A 19,225-nucleotide genomic window follows, 5' to 3' on the forward strand; every position below is an offset into this window, starting at 1 on the left:
CAGGGTGTCTAGGAGGAAGAATCTGTCCTTACATTGCATATCGGCCATATTCAATCACAGATGCTGCACAGTGGCCACCATTACTGCCATTTAATGGAGGAAGGCTCTGGGTGTTTCTTTGGTGGCCCTAAGGGAGAAATCTGTGGCCCGACACAGTTCAGCTACCATGTCGAATTCTTCTTCCCCCCCCCTGTCATTCAGGTCCCTGAGCAGGTCAGAATGGTATGCTTCTAACACTGCCATGGTGTGGACACATGTGTCACCCTGAACTGCCGCCCGTATAAGATTTCCCAACCAGAATAGATGTCAGCCTAATGGATCTGGTGGAAAGGCAGGTGTAAGAGGGAGGCTATGCGGGAGCCCAGGAAAACAATGGCTGAGTGGAATCAATGATAACTCAGGATATTCAGGAGATATCTGTGGAGGTTTCAATCAGATGCTACATGCAGACAAGGTTTTGGAAACATTCCTCAGAGATCTTGGTCCATATTGACATGATAGCATCACGTAGTTGCTGCAGATTCGTCGGCTGCACATACATGATGTGAATCTCCCGTTCCACCACATCCAAAGATGCTTTATTGGATTGAGATCTGGTGACTGTGGAGGCCATTTGAGTAAAGTGAACTCATTGTCATGTTCAAGAAACCAGTCTGAGATGATTTGAGTTTTGTGACATTTTGCATTATCCTGATGGAAGTAGCCATCAGAGGATGGGTGCATTGTAGTCATATAGGGATGGACATGGTTAGCAACAATACTCAGGTAGGCTGTGGCATTTAAACAATGCTCAATTGGTACTAAGTGGCGCTGTGATGCAGCAGACTATGATAGGCCCAGAATGGGTCTCCTCAGTCTACTGCGGGACGTGTTAATGTTAACCAAAAGAGATGACTTAACCCGCAGATTTTCTTCAGTGTAACTTGGTGTTTTATTCACACGTGCACCAATAAACAACAGTCCAGCAGTGTAGATATTGACCTGTGCTCAGTCCAAACCAATATGTAAAAAAAACAAAATAACAAAATAACGGTATAATAAATATACACAAATTTTCCACTTGTATCTACCAATATACGAAGGGGTTTTTCTTAGCTCACGGCACCTCAACAGCACGTCTGCTCGACTTGGTTAACAAGCCCCATCTGAAGTCTAGCGCAAAGATTTAAAGACCAGACTCCGCCCATTTTCAGGCACGACCCTTAATAGGTAAGTTCCACCAGTATTATTTAATCATCCACTTTAAGATTTATACAAAACTTCACTTGGTAATGTATTAACACAAATCATCACTCATTTGCAACCACAATACAAAACCACCATATATTAGTTGTCACCAATCTGTTTCTATTTACAGATCGAAATACTTGGGTACCCCACCACACAAACAGACATGGTTTCACCGGATCCTAGGCTGCCGCGCTGGCGCGTCGTCAACCGATGACGTCAAAAGTGATCGCCTTCCAAAACCTCTAGTTCGCCAGCACGGCATCTAGTAACCCGGCTATGGGAACATGTAACGCAGACAATTAAACAAAACATAAAACAATAGACAAAGTTTATGTGTGATTTATATGGATGGCATGATAACTGAGGGAGAGAAAGGAGGGTGGATGACTGACCGAGTGCCACCAAGCAAGCGTGTGCACCCGCTATGCCGATAGCAGCACAAACTGAACAGGAGGGGTGAGTAATGATTGTATATGTGTGTGCGTGTTCATATAATACGTGCCAGTGCTGCCGCTTACAGCGTTGAAGAAGGTCACTTCTTCACATCACCTCCCCCATCTTCAAGCCGCGCACTGTCCGGGAACCTGGACAGGTAGTCGGCCACAAGGTTCTTTCTCCCGGGGCAATGACGGATTTGGAATCTGAACGGCTGGAGAGCCAAGTACCATCGAGTCACTCTTGCGTTGTGGTCTTTCATAGAGTGTATCCAGGTTAGTGCCCGATGGTCAGTCTCCAGGTCAAACTCCCGCCCCAGGAGGTAATATCGTAGAGCTTCGAGGGCCCACTTTATTGCAAGGCATTCCTTTTCGATTGTTGAGTACCTGGTCTCCCTGGGCAATAGTTTCCTGCTCAAAAACACCACAGGCTTCTCTGCCCCCAGAGTCCCTTGGGCCAGCACTGCTCCAATCCCTTTGTCCGAGGCATCCACCTGTACCAGGAACCGGCGGTTAAAGTCCGGACTCTGCAGCACTGGTGCGGAGCACATCTTCCCTCTTAGGGAATTGAATGCTTTTTCGCAGGCCTCTGTCCATTTCACCGGGTTCTTCCCCCCTTTTTGTAGTAAGTCTGTCAGTGGTACTGCGATTGAGGCAAAATCCGGGATGAACCGGCGGTACCAGCCCACAAGACCCAGGAAGGACCGGACTTCCTTCTTCGTCCTAGGTCTCGGACTTTCCCGGATTGCTTGTACTTTACATGCCTGTGGCCGTAGTTCACCATTGCCCAATTGGTACCCCAGGTAGTTGGTTTGCCAAGAAAATATCCCCCACACCATTAAACCACCACCACCATCCTGAACCGTTGAAACAAGGCAGGAGGGACCCATGCTTTCATTGTTCTTTACGCCAAATTCTGACCCTACCATCTGGATGTCGCAGCAGAAATCGAGGCTCATCAGAGCAGGCAATGTTTTTCTAATCTTCTTTTGTCCAATTTAGTTGAGCCTGTGTGAATTGTAGCCACTGTTTTCTGTTCTTAACTGACAGGAGCGGCACCCGGTGTGGTCTTCTGCTGCTGTAGCCCATCTGCTTCAGGGTTCGATATGTTTTGTATTCAGAAATTGTATTTTACATACATTGGTTGTGGTGCAGAAGAGTTTAATTAATTAAAATAAAAATTATTCAAGTATAATCAATGTGAATACAGCCATTTATGTATAAAAGTATTCTACTATAATAATTGTGTACATAAAAATCAAGGCCTTATAAGTGCATCATGATCCCTTAACAAAGATGTATTGTATGAAATGTATTCAACATGGGCACAGCTTTGGAAAGCACTGTATAAAAGAGACACAGACTCTAGGGATTGTTCTGCAGAGCTTTTTCTCGATTTTATCATTCTCTGTTAACCCTAGATGACATGCATGAGAATCCCAGTAGATCAGCAGTTTTTGAAATACTCAGACCAGCCCGTCTGGCACCAACAACCACTCCACGTTCAAAGTCACTTAAATCCCCTTTCTTCTCCATTCTGATGCTCAGCAAGTTGTCTTCACCACATCTAGATGCCTAAATGCATTGAGTTGCTGCCATGTGATTGGCTGATTTGTGTTCCCAACCACGGGTGTACCTAATAAAGTGGCCGTTGAGTATATCTATCTATCTATCTATCTATCTGTCTGTCTGTCTGTCTGTCTGTCTGTCTGTCTGTCTGTCTGTCTATCTATCTATCTATCTATCTATCTATCTATCTATCTATCTATCTATCTATCTATCTATCAGCATCTTGGGAGGGTGTGTCATTGGGAAGATATGTGCCATCTAGATGGCTCCAACACGTGGAATGCAAACCAAGATGGATTTCCGGTCCCAACTACAGATACCAGGTTTCTCAGCAGTGGCAGGGTCATACACCAGTGCCCATACAGGGTCCCTGAATCTTGGCAAGAAGCTATCAAAAAGGGGGTAGGAGAAATGTTAAAACTAGGGATCACTGATGAATGTGCCTGGTCAAGCCCTATCATGCTGGTTCCCAAACCAGATGAAAAAAAAAAAGATTTGGTGATTATTTAATGAAAGTGAATGAAGTGTCGCAGTTTGGCCTTATCCAATGCCACATGTAAATAAGTTGATTGATTAGCTGGGCAACGCCAGATTTATTACCAGCATTGATTTAACCAAACTGGCATGTTCTCCTTTCTTCAGCATCGAAGGAAAATACAGCCTTCGCTAACCCAGAGGGGCTATACCATTATGTTTGTCTACCTTTTGGCCTTCACAAGGCAGCAGCAAATTCTCAGAGGCTGATGGAAAACATCCTCCGACCTTCATCAAAAAAATTGATAAATAAAAAAATATATATAATAATAAAAATAAAAATAAACTTTCCTTGGCTTGATCTCAGCCTGGACTTGATTTCTGATGCACACACACACACACACACACACACACACACACACACATACTGGTTTTTGTGGTTTAGCAGTACTCTGATGGCCAAACCAGTTGGATGGTGGTTTAAGGGGACACCCCTTTCCCGGTGTCCTACAGAGATGATAAAACTATCAAAAATTTTGTTTTACTCTGCAGAACACAAATATCACTTTGGATTTTCTTTACACACAATAGAATGGATAATATGACAATATGATATTTTGGTGGTACACAAGGACTGTCACGCCCCTCCTATAATGTTCCCGCCCATTACATAATTGGGATTTATAGGGTCAGATTGATTTATGAGGACACTCGTTTTACAATACACAAAACATGTCAGTTTTCTGGATTACAGGGACAATGTGTTTTACAGGTACTTGACCCCATACACAACACACAGACATGTCCCTATGCTGCATTACCAAGACTGAGGTGGTTAAAGAGTACCGGATCTTTAACACAATACACAACTGCACATCGTCCAACATTACAGGGACAAATGTGATTTACTGGAACCTGATCGTACACAACACACAGACATGACACTATGCTGCATTACCAAGACTGAGGTGGTTAAAGAGTACAGGATCTTTAACACAATACAAAACATTACAGACACCAATGTGTTTTAGAAGTACTTTAATAATGACTTAAATTTGTGACATAAAAACAAATAAACAAAAAACGTAAAATTCGCCAATTATTAAAATGGGTAATCTTTCTATAAAAAAAGGAATGCCACACAAATCAAAACAAACAACAAATAATTAAGTCTAATTTACCAACTTAAAAAAAAACTATAAATCAAAAGCCATGCCTCATGTTGTAAGTACCTCACTAAATGTTAGGGATGCACCGTTGACCGGCCATAAATCGGAACCGGACGGTTTTTGCTTAAAATACACGATCGGCCGATTTTTCCGTAAGTGCGCCCGCGTGCACAGACTACATTGTAATCATTCGCTATCATGTCATTTGTGTGGAAGTATTTCAAAATCTGTGTGCTGGACACGGGCAACACGAGCTACACATCTGAGGAATAGACAGCAGGAAGCGAACAGCCGCTGGTGTACTGCTGCACAAATAAAAGCCTTTCCTGTGCTCACTGAAGCTGCTCGAGCGTATCGTACCTTTCCGTGCCCTGCACAAGCGAAGACAGTGAAGGATCAACTTCTTGCGAGCTGGATGAGAAACGACACAGATTAAACTGTGACAAAACTGAAATGTTTTTTTTTTGTAAAGTAGAACTTGCATACACAATTTTATTTTTTAACTTGAGAATAGTTCTTTATTTTTCATTGGCTCAAGTAAAAAAAATATATAGATGTGAATCATTACCCTATTTAATTTATTTTTTTAATTGGATGAATGAACCACTTTGCATCTGTGCTTTATTCGCACCAACATTATTTGATTTTAACATTTTGGAATAATATTTATATAGCATACTTTTATTTAGTCTCATTGGTAAAGACCTTGTTTTAAATTTAAAACCAAATTTTAAAACTAAAATACTATATGCTGATTAAGAAACCTCTTATTGAATGTGTGTTGATTGTGGTGTTTGGACTGTAGAACTATGCAGTTATTGCCTTTAATTTCACATGGTTACAGTTAATCTTTTAATTTAAGGCCAGTTCTATGTAGTTTCAACCCAATCCAAAAACAACAGCTAAATGCTGATGTCTGTAGCATCTATGTTTGTATTGAATGTAGGCTACTTACTGTGCAGTTATTGCCATTAATTTCAGATGGTTACAGTTATTGTTTTCAATAGCCAAAAGCCAGTTTGGCCTATTAAATACCCAATAAACATCTTGTTTATGCATACTTTCCTTTCTTGTTTGTTGCTTAAAAAAATAATATAATAATAATAATCATCGGAAATCTGTATCGGAATCGGCCAGTTTGCTTGTAAAAATAAATAAATATCGGTATCGTCTATGAAAAATCATGATCAGTGCATCCCTACTAAACACACAGTAAACATGAGATTAACTCGGAGCACACAATAGATGCTGCAGATGTGTAGAGAAACTGATTTATCCTTAAAGGAATGGTTCACTTCCAGAATGAAAAAGTAAACATGCGATTAACTCTGAGCACACAATACATGCTGCAGATGTGTAGAGAAACTGATTTATCTGTAAAGGAATCGTTCACTTCCAGAACGAAAAGTTTTTGACAAACTAACAATTGAACTTGTTTTCTACATGGAGATATTTGTATGAACTGCTGCTATAACAGTTTTGCACTATTGGAAATAAAAACAACAACCAAAGTACTCATGATAATAGAATGGCATCAAGACACAGGATGTACTGTAACATCACTTGCTTTGGGTTTTCCTTTTTAAGATAATTCCTCGATTTCTTACAAAATCCTGTATGTTCTGTGCACTGCATCTCACCAAAACAGGATCCTCAGCAGTTTTACACTGCTGGTTTTCAGTCATTGTGGCCAGTTTTCCTTTAGCTCTGTGGTCTTTAAAATGTTTGATTACAGCTGTAACTTCAGTGTTTGACCAGGACACTTTCTGCCCTCTCCGTGTGTTTTCAGTTTCTGCCTCACTCTCACTCTCTGTACAGAAGAATACACACTTTAGTGAGTTGTAACTCTACGAGAGCTCATGTACTTACATTGATGGTGCTATTGCAATTTAAACCTCTGGTACCTTCAGGAACTTCAGTGGTGCTCTCAATGGGCATCTTCTGAACACCTGCAGACAAACAGTCATATAATGATCAGGAAACTCAGAAGTAACTCAAACAGAAAAGACATATATATACAGTATATATATTCTAATGGAATTGGCCTGTTAAACGTTTATTTTTGAAACAGTCATTTATCAGTTTTTTGCCTAAACACTAAGTATCAACATATTGGTATAGCCAGATAATACACCAATACAAAACTGATGCATCCCTAATTTGAGTAATATTCTGTTAGAAATGCTGGATTAATACAATATAAGGTAACACTTTAGAATAGGGAACACTTATGAACTATTAACTACAACTTTTCCCTCAATAAATTCCTAATTTGCTGCTTATTATTAGTAAATAAGGCAGTTGTTACATTAATGTATTGGGTAAGATTAGGAATGTAGAATAAGGTCATTTAAAATAAGGCATTAATAAGTGCTTAATTACTACTAATAATAATATGCACGCTAATAAGACAATACAGTGGTGTGAAAAAGTGTTGGTTCCTTATTTTTTTGCATGTTTATCACACTTTAATGTTTTGGATCATCGATCAAATTTAAACATTAGTAAAGGAAAACCAGTGAACACAACATGCAGTTTTTAAATGAAGGTTTTTATTATTAAGAGAAAACAAAAGTCAAAACTACATGGCCCTGTGTGAAGAAGTGTTTGCCCCTAAACCTAATAATTGGTTGGGCCACACTTAGCGGCAACAACTGCAATCAAGTGTTTGTGATAACTTTCAATGAGTCTGTTACAGCGCTGTGGAGGAATTTTGGTCGACTCATCTAAGCAGAATTGTAATTCAGCCACACTGGAGGGTTTTCAAGCATGAACAGACTTTTTAAGGTCATGTCACAGCATCTCAGTAGGATTCAGGTCTGGACTTTGACTAGGCCACTCCAAAGTCTTCATTTTGTTTTTCTTCAGCCATTCAGAGGTGGACTTGCTGGTGGGTTTTGCATCATTGTCCTGCTGCAGAACCCAAGTTTGCTTCAGCTTAAAGTCACGAACAGATGGCCGGACATTCTCCTTCAGGATTTTTTGGTAAATAGCAGAATTCCATTTATCACAGCAAGTCTTCTAGGTCCAGAAGCAGACCATCACACTACCACCACCATATTGTACTGTTGGCATGATGTTCTTTTTCTGAAATGCGGTGTTACTTTTACGCCAGACATTACGAGACACACAACTTTTGTCTCGTCAGTCCACAGAGTATTTTCCCAAAAGTCTTGGGGATCATCAATATTTTTTCTGGCAAAACTGAGACGAGACTTTAGTCTTTGTCTTGGAAATCTGCCATGCAGACCATTTTTGCCCAGTCTCTTTCTTATGGTGGAGTCATGAACCCTGACCTTAACTGAGGCAAGTGAGGCCTGCAGTTCTCTGAATGTTGTTGTGGGGTCTTTTGTGACCTCTTGGATGAGTCGTCACTGTGCTCTTGGGGTAATTTTGGTCAGCCAGCCACTCCTGGGAAGGTTCTCCAGTGCTGTTCCACAAATTTAGCACAGTGGCTAGATGAACAAATAACCAGACGCCACCTGATTCTAATATTCCATCATTTAATAGTAATGACTTTATGAATTTCTTCACTAATAAAATAAATAACATCAGAAATACAATAACAAATGTCAATTTTACAGCGTCTAACACTTCAGTTTCATCCATCGCACCCAAATATAAACTGCAGTGCTTTACAACTATAGGACAGGAAGAGCTAAATAAACTTGTCACTGTATCTAAACCAACAACATGTTTATTAGATCCTGTACCCAGTAAATTACTGAAAGAGTAGGCGAAAAAACGCTTCTCAATATGATTAACTCATCGTTATCTTTAGGTCACATCCCAAAACAATTTAAGATGGTGGTTATTAAGCCTCTTATTAAGAAACCACAACTAGATCCTAGTGAACTGGCAAATTATTTCAAAATCTATTTATTTAAACTATTTCAAATCTTCCATTTATGTCTAAAATTTTAGAAAAAGTTTTGTCTGCTCAATTGAGCTCCTTCCTGCAAAAAAAAAAAAAGATCTGTATGAAGAATTTCAGTCAGGTTTCAGGCCCCACCATAGCACAGAAACTGCACTTGTTAAAATTACAAATGACCTGCTCCTTGCGTCAGACCAAGGCTGCATCTCATTTCTAGTCTTACTTGATCTTAGTGCTGCGTTCGACACCATAGATCATGACATACTCATAGATCGATTACAAAACTATACAGGTATTCAAGGGCAGGCTCTAAGATAGTTTAGATCCTACCTGTCCGATCGCTACCATTTTGTTTATTTAAATGGGGTGTTTATCATCTCATTTATCATCAGTAAAATATGGAGTGCCACAAGGATCCGTCCTAGGTCCCCTTCTATTTCCAATATACATGTTGCCCCTTGGTAATATTATTAGAAAATATGGGATTAGTTTCCACTGTTATGCTGATGATACTCAGCTATATATCTCAACGAGACCAGATGAAACTTCTCAATTATCTAAGCTAACAGAGTGTGTTAAAAATGTAAAAGATTGGATGACCAATAATTTTCTCCTATTAAATTCGGATAAGACAGAGATATTAATTATTGGACCAAAAAAAACAGTACATAGAATCTAGTAGATTACAATCTGCAACTAGACGGATGTACTGTTACTACTTCTACAGTCAAAAATCTGGGTGTTATATTAGACAGCAATTTGTCTTTTGAAAATCATATTTCTCATGTTACAAAAACTGCATTCTTCCATCTTAGAAACATTGCCAAGCTACGAAACATGTTGTCTGTTTCTGATGCAGAAAAGCTAGTTCATGCATTCATGACCTCTAGACTGGACTATTGTAATGCACTTCTAGGTGGTTGTCCTGCTTCTTCAATAAACAAGCTACAGGTCGTCCAAAATGCAGTGGCTAGAGTCCTTATGAGGTCAAGAAAATATGATCATATTACCCCAATTTTACAGTCTCTGCACTGGCTACCTATTAAGTTCCATATCAGTTACAAATTATCATTGCTTACCTATAAGGCCCTAAATGGTTTAACTCCTGCGTACCTAACAAGCCTTCACACTACAATCCATCACGCTCCCTAAGGTCACAAAACACTGGACTTTTGGTAGTTCCTAGGATAGCAAAAACCACTAAGACTTCTTCACACAGGGCCATGTAGTTTTGGATTTTGTTTTCCCTTAATAATAAAAACCTTCATTTAAAGACAGCATGTTGTGTTTACTTTTATGTTAGTTACCTTTGACTAATATTTCAATTTGTTTGATGATCTGAAACATTAAAGTGTGACAAACATGCAAAAAAATAAATCCGGAAGGGGTCCAACACTTTTTCACACCACTGTAGTTTAGAGACCCTAAAATAAAGCGTTACCCAATAATATTTTTAACTTTTATTATTTTTAAAAAACACTTAGCTGACACATACCAGCATTACTGGAGTCTCCCGCAGCTCCAGCAAGAGCCTCATCATCAGAATCACTTTCTTCAGGATCAGCGTCATCAGAATCTGTCATGTTGATCTCATCTTCAATGAAAAATAAAACTCAGAACATGAAAAACATCTGCATTCAGAAGTCAAACACAATCACACACCATTTATAAACCATTCCTAAAGACACTACATTCTACAGTGAACACAAGACATATTTCAGAGAAGAGTTGCCTTAAACATTCCTGTGAGTTTAAAAGACCCGCTGTGCTACGCATGCTAGGATGGACGTACCTTCAATCTCAATGTTCTCCTAAAACATACATGTGATACTTTAAGAGCTACACTGTCTTTCAATAATAACTTAATGTATTTTAATGACAGGGAAGTTGTGGTCATTTAGTTAATAAGATCATTTCAAATCATAAAAGAACATTTACGTTACAGACCTTAAAAGGTACTGGTCAATATATTACTACAAATCTGTATTTAGAGCAGGGGTGTCCAGACTCTGTCCTGGAGGGCCGGTGTCCTGCAGAGTTTAGCTCCAACCCCAGACACACCTGAAGCAGATAATACTAGAAACCTCCAGGCAGGTGTGTGTAGACAAGCTGGAGCTAAACTCTGCGGGACACTAGCCCTCCAGGACCAAGTCTGGACACTCCTGATTCAGACATCGACTAATATTACTGAAATTGAAAACACGTCATTAAATTACATACATTTGGTAACAGCTAAGTATATCACAGCCCATGAAGACATCAGACTTCAGAGCATTCACTGTTGCACTGAAATAACAGTTCATCTGAAACATATGAATACCTCCTTAACTCCTTCAGCGGGGACAAAAAAGCTCTGCTCCTCATTCAACACATGCTCTTTGACAGGTGACATCTGAAAACAATGAAAAAAGCAAGGCTCATGTAGAGACGATTTCTTACAACATCAATCTAACATTTCATAAAATATGCAATGCACATTTAATTACCTTCTCAACACAGTCCTGATCATCCAATAGTAACCGGTCCTTCTTCAGAGTCACCTGAAATTAAGGAAACAGAAATAAAAAAAATAAACATTCTACTGCAGACAAAGGATTCAGGGACTGTACAAATTGATAATGCACATATACTGGAGTCCATAAACACTGACTGATCACTGACACATAAAATAAAAAAAATCTAATTTAAATTAAAATCAATCAATCAATCAGTCGCAGAACCTTCTCTACGTCTGTGTCTTCTGACTGGGACAGAGTATTGACTTCAAGAGTGGACGGTTCAACCACAATATAGAAAAGAACATCAAATTAGATATCTGTGACAATAAATGAGTGCATAAAATACTGATTTAAAACATTAAATTATTTTATAATCTTGCTTCTATCAATGTAATTTACAAGATTACAATATTTCAAACCAATATTTAAATTTTCAAGTGTTACCCAAGTTAATGTTCATGACTTTGTAAGTATTACATTACATGCATGTATACTGAAGTATGTCAGGTTGTGTGTATGTGTTTACACCTGTGTTACGAGGACCCTGTTCTATGAGGGCCATCATAAGAACATGGTCTTGACTTGACTGAAGAGTCTCAGTGTGTTATTAGTTTGAAAAAAGTCTGGTCTATTTGTAACCTTGTTATTACCGGGACATTGGTAACTAGACAAATGTGGACAGCTTATTTCAAGCATTTCTGTGTATGAGAAAAACTGGTGATTTGAGACACAGTGTCTGTGTTAGTTATACAGCATGAAACCAAGACTCACTTTTAACATCCACAATAATGCAGCAAACAATGTCTCTTAGAAACACATGTGGACAACGTAATCTGTTCTACTCTTTTAAGGACTAGCACAATTATTTCAAGAACTTCTTGGATACCTTTATAGCTGCTGTGCCCTGTTCAGAGTTCTTTAGGTTCTTTAGACACTGATTCTACTCCGTTATCATTTGAAAATACTGAAAGTTTTGAATAAATAATATGCAATCTTGGAGAATGTTATTTAAATAAAAAAGCCAAAATAATAATAATAATAATAATGATGATGATGATGATGATGACACAAATATGATAAAACTGCAGAATACAGTATTATAATGCCTGACAGTAAATTTCAAACAAGGGGAACGACTTTTTACCAACTTATATTACAATATACTTAATCTAAAGGTAACGATTAGACATTTTGAATATCACATGGCCACAATGAGATGTGAATGATCCATATTTAGCCTAATATTTCACATTCACACAGCCCAATGTCATGGTGATAACTAGGGTCTTCAAATACCAGGCTTTTGTCAAACAAACGCCACACTGAAGGTGTTTCTCAATGTCAAGGATACTTCCTTAGCAGGACTGGTCCTTCCAAGTCACTTCCTTCAGAGGCTAGGTGAGGCTCCTCTTTAGCATTCGGAGAACACGTAAATGGAACAGGCTAGCAAATGCACGTCATTGCGTCAGTGAAAAGGTCTGTTTGAAGAACGCTGTGGTATAATGGTATAATATTAACGTTAAATTACTTTGGACAACTTAACTAGTTATTTATAAAAGAAATTCCGGTGACGCAACCAAGCTAACAATTGTTAAATGACAGGTCCGGTTCAGTTAGCCATCAATAACGTAATTTGTATTTGTATAAATTACAATCTTAATATGGTAGTAATTTGTACTGGCAAACTTTACTTATATATTTACTACAGTTATAACAAATGTTTGGTAACGTAAATAAAAACCGTTAACACTCCGACTCTAGGATTGTGGGTGATTTGAGAGAGCGAAGGCTACACATATGCATCCTTTCCTGTGTATGGGATATTTTTCGAACGAAGGACTCAGTCCTTGGTTGAAATTCCGAGGATCCTCGACATTGGAACAGTCCTTCGACGGATGTCGATGACGTAGCATCCTCGAAATTCTGGCTTCCGAGGATCCTTCCTTGACATTGAGAAACGCCTTGAGATTCTCATATGTTCTTATGATGGTCCTCATAAAACAGGGTCCTCGTAACACGGGTGTAAACACACACACAAGACCATGTTCTTATGATGGTCCTCATAAAACAGGGTCCTCGTAACAGAGGTGTAAACATAGTCTTGATGTCACATTGTGTGTATGTTTACACCTGTGTTACGAGGACCCTGTTTTATGAGGACCATCATAAGAACATAGTCTTGATGTCACATTGTGTGTATGTTCTTATGATGGTCCTCATAAAACAGGGTCCTCGTAACACAGGTGTAAACATAGTCTTGATGTCACATTGTGTGTATGTTTACACCCGTGTTACGAGGACCCTGATGTATGAGGACCATCATAAGAACATAGTCTTGATGTCACATTATGTGTATGTTCTTATGATGGTCCTCATAAAACAGGGTCCTCGTAACACGGGTGTAAACGAGACACTTTAAAACAACAGAGAGGTGAAACCATCACAGAGAACCACACGTCATCCACCAGAGACAGATTTAGTACACGAGACATTTTAAAGGCATAGGAAGAAAATCCTGTCATCATTTACAAACCATCAAATGGTTAGTAATGTCTTATTTTGCCCAACAAAAGATATACAGGACTGAGACAACTTAATGGTGACTATATGATGACAAAATAAATCAACTCACCTTTAAGATCAGTGATGAACCTGCCCTTGAGCCCATTCTGGTCTTTCTGTTGAAGTGAACACTGTATGGCCTCAGCTTTCTCCTTCGCCTCGCACCTTCAGCCATCCTCTGTGTCTGCTTTAATAACAATAAGAACTGTTGGCCTCCATCTGACAATATTACGTTTGTTTGTTTTCAACTTAATATGCAAACGAATAATGACAGTTCTACTGAACAGAATATATGTGTAATATGATGTATTCTGTATATCTGTATTCTACAAAGCACTATACAAATAAAGGTGATTTTACTTATTATATACAGTAAGTATTGGGAAGTGAAAAGAGCACATCTCTGTGTTTATTAATTAAACCAAGCTGAACAGTAATAATATTAAACATAACTGCCCCTCCCCTTCACAGACTGTAGCCATGACAACAGATTATTATGATGGCTAGACTGTTCTATTACATTTACAGTTATACTGTGAACGAAAAGAAGTTAAACTGACAAGCATTGTTGATTCTTGTTTGATGTTACTCTTAATAGAGGACACTTAGTGTAAACACGCTAGCGCCATTAGCATCACGCGCTAGCTGCTTTCTAAAGAGCACTGAAGACACTCACGAACAAGCCAAACTGAGCCACAAACTCTCAGAGAAACGATTTAACAGCAGTATTACTCACCTTTCATATAATAGTTGTCTCCAACAGCTTCACACCGCAGATGTCTTCACTTCAGGTGCACAGATTGCGTCCGGTCCAAACAGGAAGTTACAAACCGACACCCTTGCCTCGCTGATTAGAGCACGAGTATACGGGATTTATAATAATAATAATAATAATAATAATAATAATAATAATAATAATAATAATAATATATTTAAATAACCATCTATGAAACGTTACATTAATAGCGTTACATCAATATACTGATATTAAACTGAGTAATTACAGCTTTGAAGTCACATTCATACTTTATATGATGATATTTAAGGAATATGTTTAATTGCACGATCATTATGCATTTATATAATCATATACAATCGATAAATTATAGCAAAAAAGTGTTTAAATAATTACAAAACTGCATTAACTTACTTGTACGGAGCTATTAGCGGCAGAATGTAGCCCCGCCCACCGCCGCCATTTTGTTTTCGCGATTTCCCGCCCTCCGGTGCCGATCTAGCCAATCAGCGGCCTCCAAACTTACACAAGTGTAAAATATGCTAATTTTCGATGACGCGGATGCAGTACCGGGTCCGGGCTGCAGGGGCGCACTCCCGAGTTCGGAGGATACAAAGTGTATAGTAAAATTTCAGGGTTTTGTGGTATATTAGGACATGGCGCGAAAATTTGAGAGGGAGCTTCTGGGACATAGAGAAAGGCATATACACTGTCGGAATTATAAGGACATGGGCCCTGTCCTCATAAACCCAAATGTCCCTGTAATGCTGGTGCGTATTCAGGTCAAAAGTCCTTGTAAACCACAAAAACCAACACACACACACACACACACACACACACACACACACACACACATACATATATATATATATATATATATATATATATATATATATATATATATATATATATAAATTAATTAGCATTCCAAAAACATAACATCTGAAGTGACTGTTTATTCTGGCTTCATATATATATATATATATATATATATATATATATATATATATATATATATATATATATATATATACATATGAAGCCAGAATAAACAGTCACTTCAGATGTTATGTTTTTGGAATGCTAATTAATTTAGAGAAGAAAAATGACTTTTGGATGTATACTTCACAGTCTATGTTGCTGCAAGTTGATGTCAGGTATAATAAAGATGTTCCATGAGATATTTTATCAATCTGACAGTTATTTTCTTGTTCTGAAAAGCTCACAGAGTTTAAAGTGTTTGTTTTTGCAGAACGATTGCATGTTAGGTGAGTAAGCACTCCTTCATCCTAGTCTGGGACACGTCAGTATGCATTAGTGCTTACACGACGATTGCAAGGAAGCCATGTGTCTCTACCATTTCCAGACATAGATTACAACATTCTTATTCTCCACCCAGAATATCAAGACAGCTCAACATCACAATAGAAAAATCTGTGTACAGTTGAAACTCAGAAAGAGCATGGTCATATTTCACCCTATTTCTGCCTAAAACCAAAAGAAAATGAACAAATTTTGACATACAATTTGTATTTTTAGAAACCTTTCTTATGCTGGAATGATGCTGTTGTCCAGGACACATCAGACAGCATTAGTGATTACACTACGAATGCAACTCAAATAAAATCAATATGTATCAAATGCTTTTAATATAATATATAATATATATATTAGAAAAAAATATGTATACTTTTATTGAGCAAGGGTGCATTAAATTGACTGTAAATAAATGTATAAAGTTACAAAACATTTTTTTTATTTAATAAGAAATTGTCAAATAATACTTTAAAGGTGTCATGTGTAAAAATTGAGGTAAAAATATCCAAAACATGACCTACACGCATCAAAAGAATGAGAAGAAATAAGGGCGATGATGTCAATAAAAAAATGTAAAGTTATAGTGCTGCAGAGATATCAACCTTAATTAGCATTAGCATTACTAGCCCCGGCCCGACAGGTGTCGCAATACCAGTTTCGAACATGGGAGGTGGTATGCGGGCAACATAACCACCAGCCAACCTGCAATACACAAATAACTCGCACGGCTTGTGGGTGTACTTGAACCTGATGTCAGTCATGTGGAAAGTACAGCCCACTACATCATTTCAGTTAAGGGAAGAGAGCGGAAGGATGGCTGAAGCCCTTGGCAAGAGACCACCACCTGCTACAGGGAAACAACCGCGCTCGGAATCACAAATCAAATCTGATAAGAAAAGGAGCCGAACCAGAGTAAACATCGGCACTGCTTTCCATCGCTGGAGACAACTGATGGACCTGAAAGAAATGAGGCTCGACTCCAAATTTGCAACATTTCTTTTGGATTGGTAAGTTAGATGCTGTTAGTATTTCGCTAGAAGTTTGTTTTGTATGTTTGTGTATTTTTTTCGTGAAGTTATAACATAGAAATGTATCGAAGGCTGTTCGATAAACGTGCTAATGTTAGCGATGGCTAACTGGAGCTGTGTGGCGTGAAAGCGTGTGAAAAGAGTCAATTGCGTGTGTCTCACAGTGAATGCTTGAGAGTTAGCAGCTCTGGTTACGTTGGTTGGCGCTAGCTTGGTCAACATCAGCTGTCTGATGTTGACCAATGATGTTGACAGAATGCTGTCTGTCAAATTAATTCAATTCATATAATGTGTATATACAACTCAAAATGTAATATGAACAAAACGAATATGAACATATTCACTAGTAAAGTTGAAAGGGAGTAGCTTGAAGATGTCATGTTTCAAAATCACTTGACATCACCCAACGTTCCTCTAGAGGCAAAAACGTCCTTCTTAGGCTTCTGCCATGGCTCTAGGGTTGTTGTGAAGGTAGGGGCGGAGCATAGAGACTATGCCGTTTCTGGTTTGTTACTCTAGAGTAGACCAATTCACTTTATTGAGGCATACTGCCCCCATCTGGTATGGAATGTGGAGTATTACTTGATTTTTTTGCCAGACATGACAGATGGCACCTTTAAAAGAATTCAGCACTGCATTTTGTGGGTAAATTAGATGTAAAATATATAAAAATACAAAACTGTTTTTCTGTTTTATTTTTTATAGTTTTTATCAAATAAATGTAGTCCTGTTGAGCATAAGAGACAAAGTCAAAAAATCTTACTGACCCCAAACCTGAGAGGTAATTTATATTAACATTTGACAGAAGCATTTATCTGAAGCAACTTACAGTGTATTCCCTGGGATTCAAACTCAAAACCTTATGTTGCAAGCTCCATGCTCTAGTTTTCTTAATTCATTTCAAAATTTAAATTAAAAGCTTTATTTTCTATATGTTCTCTGATACAGATGTATCTTGTTTTAATGATGTTGAAATATTTCTCTGGAAAAAAATACTTAAGATTTTTATTTATTTATTTATATTTATTGCTTTGCAGGTATAAATGGGCCTTTCCTGGGATGAAATTTTGGGAGGGGTTGACATATTTTTGTTGATTTATGCTTACTGAAGTGTATATACTTCATATATACGTATGTATGTAGCATATATACATATATACGTATGTATGTAGCTGTTCTTGAGTTAGGTAAAGACGGGGCTGCTGGTGACTAACAGGAAGTGGGTGCCAGAACTTCCTCTTATGTCAGTCCATTCATATGAGAGACCCATCAGTGTGATGACTAAAGGTCTGTTCACACCAAGCATGATAACAATGAAGATAATGATAAAGATATAGTTCTAAAAATCGTTCTCAATATTAAAGAATAGCGACCACACCACAACTATAATGATAAAGGCACAGAGAAAAAATATATTTGAATCACTTTCAGAACAATTTTTTTTCTTCTGATGAATGATAAAAACATTGTCAACCAATCAGAATCAGTCCTGCTGTAATGAGCTCGAGAATTTAAAGCAGCATACGTGCGTCCACTTAGAATACACAAACAATATCGTTTGCTGGTGTGGACGCTAATATCGTTATCTTTAAAGTTAACTTTATAGTTATCATTCTTGGTGTGAACAGGCCCTTAGACTGGACCCATGTAGCTGAGAAGCTTCAAGCACCTCTTCAAAAACCTCTTGTGCTGTGTTCTAATCAACAGCAGCCCCTGCATTTCATAGTTTCATCTAAATGAGTCCCCATTAACTGCAACCCTCATAAACAAAAACAACATTTATGCATTTATTTATTTGTTATTTTTTTCCAGATTCTTCAAGAACAAGATGCTTATTCTCAACTTTATTTGTGATTAATATTCCAAGCATTATGAAACCATATGGTTCTTGGATGAGAAACAGCATAAAAAATAAGCGACTGATCATCTTCTCAGTGGTTCTCTGCCCACTGGAGGTGAAGCTTATCTGTCAATAATGATTTAAATTTTAATTTGCAACCCATCCCAACCCAACCCATATATATATATATATATATATATATATATATATATATATATATATATATATATATATATATATATATATATATATATATATATATACATACTGTCTATATTGTTAAAATCTGACGTACACTGTAAGTGCACTTATATATAAGTATATAAGTAAATGTATATAAGTAAGTGTAAGTGCACTTACAATATATATAAACTGAACTCGCAGATATAATATTATAATAGTCCATTTAAGTGTACTTAAAGATTAAACTTTCCTCTAATGTTTAACTTCAAATGTTTCTTAAAGGGATCCCTGGGTATTAAAACATGCATAGC

General features: G+C 37.8%; 1 long non-coding RNA gene across 1 annotated transcript; it reads right to left on the reverse strand.

The window, feature by feature from the left end:
• Positions 1 to 6,592: 6,592 nt before the first annotated feature.
• Positions 6,593 to 15,060, reverse strand: LOC128028738 (uncharacterized). Its single transcript, XR_008187239.1, has 8 exons — positions 14,961 to 15,060; positions 14,547 to 14,657; positions 13,881 to 13,997; positions 11,237 to 11,290; positions 11,071 to 11,142; positions 10,246 to 10,344; positions 6,781 to 6,825; positions 6,593 to 6,686 (listed from the first exon to the last, which is right to left on the reverse strand). It is a non-coding gene; the product is annotated as an uncharacterized LOC128028738 (long non-coding RNA).
• Between the last annotated feature and the right edge of the window lie 4,165 nt (positions 15,061 to 19,225).

This window comes from Carassius gibelio, chromosome A15 (assembly GCF_023724105.1).
Source record: "Carassius gibelio isolate Cgi1373 ecotype wild population from Czech Republic chromosome A15, carGib1.2-hapl.c, whole genome shotgun sequence".
NCBI classification, from domain to species: domain Eukaryota; kingdom Metazoa; phylum Chordata; class Actinopteri; order Cypriniformes; family Cyprinidae; genus Carassius; species Carassius gibelio.